This window comes from Mustela erminea, chromosome 10, assembly GCF_009829155.1.
Source record: "Mustela erminea isolate mMusErm1 chromosome 10, mMusErm1.Pri, whole genome shotgun sequence".
Taxonomy (NCBI): Eukaryota; Metazoa; Chordata; class Mammalia; order Carnivora; family Mustelidae; genus Mustela; species Mustela erminea.
The window spans coordinates 47,724,931-47,735,054 of NC_045623.1; positions in this window are offsets into that span (position 1 = coordinate 47,724,931).

Sequence of the window (10,124 nt, forward strand, 5' to 3'; positions counted from 1 at the left end):
GAATATTTTAAATCATGAAGATGATCTTACAATTCTAACCATGTAGATTTTAGACTCAAGCAGACTAAAAATTTGAAGCAAAACTTGTTCCCAATATTTCTTTCATGTTATACCATAGACATCATTTTAATGGCATACTGGAACAGCAAAGATGAAAACTTCTGAGAATATGGCTTTTTTATTAAAATGCCAAATATCATTTGGCATTACGTGTATTCATTTTCAGAAAAATAAATGGAAGAGTCATTTTTTATTAAGTTATTTTTTTCCTTAAAAATAAAAACATCTAAATATTCTGGAATTGGTTTTATAAAGAAGAGAAAACAAACCCAAACCCACACTCACCATTTCAGTTTTGAACCAGGCTCCTGCTGCTCCCCCAAATTCACTGTGCGTAGTGTTCTGCCACCTGGTGGCTGCTTGTGAAAACTCTAGACAATGTGTTCGGGCTTTGTTTCTTTTTCTTTCTTTACCCTCCTTTTTTGGAACTAATGAATTAAACTTCAATTTGACAATATGCCTGTTGCTGTGGGAAACACTGGCTAGTTCATGGGACTTAATAATTCTCTCTTGCCTCATTTCAAAGAATCAGTACACATTAGCCACAAGATTAACCGGAGGTTTAAGTTATTGGCAATTGTTAAGTGAAACGAAATTAGCCATAATTTCTTGATTTCTGCACAGTGCTTTTTTACCCAAGGAATTAAAAATAGTTGATTTAAGTCTTACCATACGCTGGAAAATACGTAGAGGCAGATAGTAAGTCATGAAAAACTGAGGAACAAAGGGATTCATTAAATGAATGTAATGAGACAGCATTTCTGTGTATTAATGTGAACGTTCCTGCTGCTACATTGCAGGGAAATAAACTTAGTAGACATTTTGAGATGTCATTTCTGTCAATACATCTCATGGATGATGTAAACTACAAGATCCAGCTTTTGAATAATGATCACTTACTGACTATTATACACTGATGAATCATTTCATAATTGTGTGTGTGTGTGTGTGTGTGTGTGTGTGTGTTTTAACTTGCTGTCATGAGAACACCTAGTGTTCGGAACGTACTTTCTAAATGTCAAGGAACTGGGGGGTTTTAGCTGATTCTATGATTCTGTAGCAGCACACAATGAACCTAGAACATTTTCCTGGTAAAAAATAGTAAGGAAATGCTTGAACCTGATGAGAACATGTGAAAAGAGTACAGAAGCCAACTTGAAGTGACTTCACTGTTCACATCTGGGACTATAAAGAATGACAGCAACAGATTATAATCCACGAATAAAACAAGAATATTTGAATCCATCTCTTTCTCTCTCTCCTCTCTCTCTCTCACACACACACACTCACACAGTGAAGGGGAAACTTTCTCTTGAAGAAGAATGCCAACTAGTAAACATAGAAAGAGTAAAGGAATGGTAAATTACCCTTTTGCAATCCTCATGGTAATGACTGATTCAAACAAGAATTATGCTAAAACTATGGGTGAAAGTTTGATGAAGAACAGGTCGTTAACATACTTTTAAAGTATAGGTCCTACAAATTTCTTATTAAATATAAAAGGAAAAAATATTACCTTAAGAAGGGAGAAATCTGGGGCACCTGGGTGGCTCAGTGGGTTAAAGCCTCTACCTTCAGCTCAGGTCCTGATCTCAGGGTCCTGGGATCGAGCCCCCGCATCAGGCTGTCTGCTCAGCAGGGAGCCTGTTTCCCTTCCTCTCTCTGCCTTTCTCTGCATCTACTTGTGATTTCTGTCTGTCAAATAAATAAGGGAGAAATCTGGCAGACACCACATTTTTTTTAAATGTATTTATTTGACAGAGATCGGAAGCAGGCTCCCCGCTGAGCAGAGAGCCCGATGTGGGACTCGATCCCAGGACCCTGAGATCATGACCTAAGCTGAAGGTAGAGGTTTTAACCCACTGAGCCACCCAGGCGCCCCAACACCACATTAACCAAATGATCAAAGTTAACGTCACCAGTAAGAGAACCTGAAGTCACATGTCTCCTAAAATTAGACATTGATAAGAACTCCTCATTATGTAGTTTTCTTGACAAAAATGCATTACCTGATCATAAGTATGAGAAAAATATAAACTGATAGCTATTTCTAAAAACCCTCTTCATGTATTTCTCAAACATGTCAGTGTTACGAAGGACAAAGACTTGCTAAGTGATTATTGATGATTAAAGAAGTCTGAAGAAATATAGAAACTCAATACAATTTAAGTTAAATTGGATCCTGGGTCAGAAAAACAAATTACTAAAAATCATATCATTGAGACAACTGATGAAATTTGAATAAGACTTGTAGATTATATAATTAGGTTGTATAAATTTCAGATTTCCTGATTTTTATATTTGTGTTGAGATTATATGAGACTGTCCTTGTTCTAAGGAAATATGCATTGAAGTATTTAAGGATAATGAAGCATCATACCTTCAACTTACTCTTGAATGGTTCAGAAAAAGATGTTTATATTTATGGTATGTCTCTATATACCCATATGCACAAAAAGAGGAAGCCAGAGGGAGACGGAGTAGTCAATTCTGGGTAAAGTATATTCAGAAGTTCTTTATACTAACATAACTTTTCTCCATTTTTGAAATTATGTCACAATAAAAAGCTTTCAAAAGGCTTTCTACAAACAGAACTTTAGTCACAAGATGTATCTTGGAATCTTGGAATGCTGGGTTTGGAAATTCGAGTATCTCATCAGATACAAGGCATATTATGCACATAAGGTCCTCTAAGCTTATTTTTTTTTTTACCTCGGCCCCTTGATTTTGTCAATCATATAAATATTTTTCCAAGAAATGAATATTAGGGATGCCTGGCTGTCTCCATTGGTTAAGCGTCTGCCCTCGGCTAAGGTCATGATGATTGAGTAGGGCATTGGTGTCAACATTGGCACTGAACTCTCTGCTTAGCAGGGAGCCTGCTTCTCCCACTGCCTGTAGCTACCCCTGCTTGTGCTCTTTCTCTCTCTGACAAATAAAGTCTTTAAAAAAAAAAATAATAAGATTTGATAATGAATTTGTCATTTGTCTATAAAGTGATAAATTAGACAATGCTCTGAACTCTCCCACCTACAGTGTGTTTATAAATTGAAATCATTTAGAAAGTGCTTGTTAGAGGGATGTCTGGGTGGCTCAGTGGTTTAAGCCTCTGCCTTTGGCCCAGGCCATGATCCCAGGGTCCCCAGATGGAGCCCCAAGTTGGGCTTCCTGGTCAGCGGAGAGTCTGCTTCTCCCTATCCCTCCGCCCCTGCTTGTGTGCTCTCTCTCTTGCTCACTCTCTCATATAAATAAAATCTTTTTAAAAAGTGCTTGTTAGAAACCGACCATGGGCAAGGCATCGGAGTTACAAAAATGATAGAAACACACCTCTCTCCCTCAAGTCGTCAAACTTTAATAGGGTGATATTGGTGGATGTATATGTGGACAGCTAACAAGTATGAAGCTACTCCTTGATATGTATGGTTCTAGAGATGCAGACAATGTGCTGTGTAAGTATAAGGGTGGGAATGTGCCCTGGGAAAGCAGAGATGGAAGACGTTAATTCTGAAATGGGTCATCAGGAAAGCTTCTGAGAAGAGGCCACATTTGAACTGGGCGAGTAGAATCTGAAGAGCAAGGAACATCCTAGGCCTCTGTGTGTTGGTGGCCACTGCGCAGACTTTTTTTTTTAAGAATTTATTTTTATTTGACAGAGAGATAGAGAGATAGAGAGTAGGCAGAGCGGCAGGCAGAGGGAGAGGGAGAAGCAGAGTCCCTGCCAAACAGGGAACCTGATATAGGACTCAATCCCAGGATCCTGCGATCATGACCTGAGTGGAAGGCTGCTGCTTAACCAGCTGGCCACCCAGGTGTCCCTCTACAGTCTTTTATATGTTATGAGATGGAAAGCTCTGCCAGGGTAGGGGCTTTGTCTTGTTTCTATGTCACTGACACATAGTTAGGCACCCCTTACGTATTTCTTAAGTAACTATTATGCAATTGCTGTATACACGTGTGAATGGCAAGTAAACAATTTGGTTGTTGAGAAAGATTTCATTTCCCTCATATATTCCCTCACTTATATTTGGAAGAAGGAGTTTCTTCTTCATCATTCTTGGTATAGCTAAAGACAGGTCATTCCTATGATATACAGACGTATGAAAAGGTTGGGTTAATAAATTTGACGGAAATATCTGGAAAAGGGAGTATGGAAAGGGAAATACATTTCTGGAACTTTTAAATAATCTGCCACTGACTTGAAAATGAACCAAACAGAACTTCTAGAAATAAAATGCCGTCTTTGAAGTGTAAAATTCACCAGGCGAGCTAGACAGATTGAACAGAGTTGAAATGAGAATGAGTTTGCCGGCAGATAATCTGAGTCAATGACACAGAATCAAGTTTGTAAACATGAAGAGAGGGAGGGGAGTGGTAGGTGGAAAGATACGGAGACCAGATAGTTAAAGTCGGCCCAGTGTATGATAATAGTTTCAAAAGGAGAGACCAGAGATGAGGAGAGGAGTACACTATGGACTTTAGTTAATAATACTGCATCAATATTGGCAGATCACTTGGAACAAAAGCACAGCACTGATATAAGATGTTACAAACGGGAAACTGAGCTGGGGGACAGAGGGGAAGGGAAGTGTATGAGAACTCTCTGTACTCTCTTGTTTTTTATTTTCTAAGGATTTATTTCTTTGAGAAAAAGAGAGAGTGTGCAAGGACAAGGGAGGGAAGGGACAGAGGGAGAGAATATCCAAGCAGAATCCAAAAGTGATCTCAAGACCCTGAGAGTATCACCTGAGCCAAAACCGAGAGCTGGTCCCTTAACCAACTGAACCACCCAGGCACCCCTGTACTTTCTCCTTGGTTTTTCTGTAAACCTGAAACTGCTCCAAAGAAATAAAAGGTAAGAAAATAAATTACTTAAAGATAATAATGAAAATGAGTAAATAGGTACACATGCAATGAGTTAAAATCAAAGCTTTAACTGAACCGTTTTAAAGGCAAAAAGCAAAAGGGCTGAGAGAGAAATTCTCAACAAGAACCAAATGCATAAAAACCCAGTACATTAAAGATCTGAGTTTAAGAACATAAGCATTTGTGGGTATTATAATTCTTTTGCACTAAGAGAAACCTGCTTGTTGGGAACAGCATGATAGAGTAGGGAAAAGAGAGGCCAGAGGGTCAGAGCCCATGTTTAAAGGCCAAAAATCCTAACCAAACAGATATCCCTTATTACATACCCTATAGGGCAGTGTTAGCTTTACTCCCAGCCCAACCAGATTCAAGTGGGTCAGGGACTGTGGCAGCTATTTGGGAGTGGACCAGGACTGAATACTCATCAGTGACATTTTGAAAGGCAAGGCAAAGTGCTCAGTGGCTAAACTCAGAGCAAGTGAAATGGAGCCTTTTCCAGAGCCACCATATTTCAAAGACAAAGGTGGCAAGGAGGACCATGTTCTGAAAACAAAGGCTTTCCCCATTTTGACAGGAGGTGTGGAAACTCATGGGTGAGCTCTTGAAGAACCTTGAGAACTGGCTGCAGTTCTGTGTGTGGTCCCTGACCCACCTCAGGAGTGTTGTGTGAAAGCCAGCACCTCGGCCAGGCCCGTCCCACAATCTGTAGGCCGGCTAAACACCCTGACACTCATTCCCCCTTCAACTCCAGAAAGACCAAGCCTCCGGTCCAGGGTCAGACTCATGGGTGTCCAAACTGAGCAACTGCAAGGCGCTCCATGCTTGGAAGTACCCTGCACCTGAACTAATGCTCTGTTGTTGCCATTCTGTCATTGAATATTTCTCAGCAAGGTCTCCTCTCCCCATCTTCATTTTTGCACTGTCCTCTGCAAATTATGTAGCCAGTCTTGCTTTGATCTCTTGTTTATTGTGTAATATCATAACTAACATCATTATGTAGGTTAATTCTCCCTGAAGTTCTAACCAGGAGTTACCAATGCTGGTGGCCTCAGGGATGAGCACGGAAGAGGGAAGGATTGCAGCCGGTGTGTCAGGGAGCCAGTAGGGGTGCTGCAACTGCGGGGAGCAGAAAGCCTTGTGGCCACCAGCCCTTGCCTCTGCTAAGTGTTGTCCAGGCCCAGGAGAGTCAGATCTTCCAATTTTTAAAGAAAAACTAGAGACATACCTAAAAAAAAAAAAATTCATATTTTAAAATACTGGTTCAGTTTGGAAAAAATATATTCTGTGTAGGCCAAAACACATCTGTTTGGCCCTACCTGCAACCACAAGTTTATGACTGCTGGCTTAGAATATTAAGAACAAAAGCATGTTTTTAAATTTCCCTTCCTATTTCTCAGTAAACTTAAAAATCTTTTTTTGTTGTTTTGTTTAAATTAGAACAAAAATTTAGTTAACTTGTAGAAGATAGGGAGAAATGAATCCAGGCCTTAGGAATAAATGCCTGCCCCCATGAAGAGAAAGGACTCCTTTCGTTTTGGTTGGATGAGTAACAATGAGGACAACCTGCACGGTAATTCTCAATAGCTTACCTTGCATATTAAATTATCACTAGTTGCCCTGCTGCAGTTATTAATATTCTTGATTGGGCATGTGACTTGAATATAGGATAATATACCATGCTAAGGAGTGAGTGGGGTTCGATGTCCTTTTGGGCTTATGACCAACAGCTGGACTCGCTCCTCTACTGCTCTAAGAGGTCCAGGATAGTTCTGTTACCTTAGATGAAGGGATTAGGAGGCAGCCCCTCTCTTCCTGATTCTAGGCATATACTGTTAATAAAGTTTTGGGGTACGTGAGTCCCTATGGGCTCAGTTTAAATGAGTGAAAATGATTATGAAAACCAATGGATTATGAGTTCCTTAGAGATATTTTTCGAGAAGATGCACAGTCATTCTACCACAGGCTCTCACTTCGCATTCTCCCCCGCTCCCCGCTCCCCCTTTTCTTACAGTTCTTATTTTAGGGCTTTATTTTGTAACTATTTCTCTTTTCATCTACCTACTGGCAGGTATTTCCACATTTTATTCATTAAATTAGAAGAAACGGTCCAGACATTCTGAGACTAAAAGACTTTTTTCCTGCCCAAATTCCCCTTTGGCAGGACTGCTGTATATGTTTGTAGATAAGAATGTGCACCGCACACGTTTAAGGCGTTCCATTCCTACTGTCATCTGTGGGAATATCCCCTCCTGGAGGTGAACAGAGTTCGAAGGGCACAGCTGTACATATTGTCATTCCTCCTGGCTTTAGACCTAAGGATAAGGACAGTGACTTAATTAATATATTCGAACTTCCTGCTTACCCTCCTATAATGTGTATACCCAGAATCTGTCACATGGGTCCGTTGCAACATCTGATCATGTTACTTTTCTCCATTAAAAAAAAAAAAATCATTAATTTTTCTCCCATGCTTTCAGGATTAAATTTGTTAACCACTGGATTCTAAGTGATGATTTATCATGATCAAGTGCTGATTTATCATGATCACTTTACATGGGTTTAAAGAAACAGATCCCTGGACTGCAGATTGAAGATTCTGGCTTGAAAGATCTCAAGTCTTGGAGTCAGCATTCTAAAAAGCAACGCTTCCAAGCCACTGCAAGCCTGGGCATTTCTGATGCATAGTCATATTTAGGCAACACTGGTCTGTATCCATGGTGGACCCCAAGGCCTGCCACAACTGGGCTTCAACCAATCAGACTCGTTTCATACCATATATTGCATTTCAGCTTTTGTGGAATATTTACCCTCACTGAATGTACCACGCTCTTTGGTGCCTCAATTGCATTACACATTCTTTCTGTCTGTTAAGAGTTTTCTTGAACTTTTTTCAGTCAAGTGAACTTGTTTCTTGACTTTAAAGACCTAAACGAAATGGCATCCTCCTGAAAGGATTTCTAGTACTACCTCATCTATAATCAATTATTCCTGTCTTTAGGCTTTTACAACAGTACGTCGGGTAGAAGTGAACCTTGGGGCACCTGGGTGGCTCATTTGGTTAAGCATCTGACCCTTGATTTTGGCTCCAGCCCTGTCCTGCATCGGGCTCAGCCCAGAGTCTTAAGATCCTTTCCCTCTTCTCTGCCTCTGCCCCTCCTCCTGCTCACTCTCTTTTTTAAATAAATAAAATATTTGAAAAAAAAGAAGTGATCTTTAAAAATTGCTGCTCATATACTCCTCCAAAGTAAGTTTTAAAACTGTGTACTTAATGTAAGTTTATTCGCATCATGTTTACATCGTTAAGTTGCAAATACTACCAATAATATAACATCTAACATAATAAAACATCAACTCTTTATAATAAATGGATGTCACCACTTAAAAAAAATAGATCTAAAGTTATCTCAATACCTGTTTTATGTTAGGTTCTTGCAGAAGACACCATTTGAATGCAAGGGATTTATTAAGCAGGCGCTCCCAGGAGAAATGGGTAAGGAAATAGGAAAAACATGATGGGAGTCAGGTGAAGTCCCAGCCTCAGCCTGACCCTGTTGGGAGCTTAAATGGCAATTCCATGTCCAAGTTTATCCCATATCTGGGCAAGAGTTGCCTTTTGAAGCTCTGCACTTGTCATTATTGGCTAGGAGACAGTGGGTGTGTATGTGACAGCAGGGTAGGAGGTGGATAGGAAACAGACTTTTTCTTTGAGTGCAGAGGCTCCAGAAGTCTGAAGCAGGAGCAGCAAAGCCTCGGATCCGGGAGAAGAGGCACAGCACTAAATAAAGGGAACGTGGCTACTGGGATAGGCTCCAGAGGTAGCAACAATATCCTGACAATGTGATGTTACCGATAATTTAGAACGTATGTTAGACTTCGGGTTCTGGAGGATGGAGTAGATAGGATTTTCCCATTCCTCCCATTAAGTATAACTAAAAACTCTGGATATTATCCATAAAGCAAACATAAGAAGACTGAAAGGTGAAGAGGGGAAGGTGGACTGGCTAGGCATCTTGGGATCTGAAGAACAACAGAGTGGTAAGTTCTCTGGTGTTGCTTCTTCCCTCACATATCCCGGACTGGGAACTAGAAAAGCCAGGACCCAGAAATGCCAGTGGGCTCAGACCGCCTCTGCCCACCCCCCCAAAAAGGGTCCTAACACAAGCCTGTTCTCTTTAGCCAAGGAACCAGGAAACTGTGTAACGAGAGACCTTACAAAGGAAGAGCTGTACCGGAGAAGCCCCACAGTTAGCTGGAGCTTAGCCAACAGGCAGGTCGGGGCAGGAGCTGGGAGTTAACTGCCTCGGAGGTCAGAGCTGCTGGAATGGGTGAGATGCCTGGGATGAAGAGAGAAATGAAGAAAGCCAAAGACAGAAATATGGGAATACCTACCCATTACTGACATTTGTTTTACAATTAGAGAACAATTTAACAGCTTTAAAAAAAAAAAACCCACATGCTTACTGTCCCTCTCTGGAAAGTCTCAGATCATTTCTGTATTTTTCCAAAGTTAGGAAGATGATTCTAAGGTGTAATGAATGTTGAAAATGGTTAAAAGGTTTCAGAGAAAAAGATTTGAGAATTCACCATAATCAGGGCAGAAGCAAGCATTCGGGATGCCTGCGGGCACAAGGTGATTAACAGCACCAAATGCTGCAAGCGGCAAGGGCACTAAAGATTCAAAGGAGCTTCTTTCTGGAACAATGAAGAAGAAGACTGTGCTGGAAGACTTCCGTGGGCATGTTAAAAGAAATTAGAAAAGTAAAAACATTACAATCTTATTATAAAGTCCTAAAAGAGAGCAGTTCAGAGAGATGATAGAAAAAGGGAGGGAAGAAACAGCTCAGCATCGCGGACTTCATCCCTGAGGAATTTAGAAGATAACAGATGTTTTTGAAGTCCATCAGATATTTTAAAAATGAGAGTGCAAAATGATACGTTAGAAGGCAAGCATCTGGGTGCAAATCTGAGTAGAATTTACATAAAGACTTAGACAAACTATAAAATATTAGGAAATGCCAAAATCACAACTCAGTGTTTACTATGTTGTATAATTTTTTTCTTGATATTCTGATAATTTTATCCTAGCACGTACTAGTTCTAGGACTAACAATTTCTCTATAATTTTTATGATTTGATACTTTCTGAAAATACAGTATGAAAGCATCATTTTCTAATGAAAATAAATGAGAAATAGACAAAAG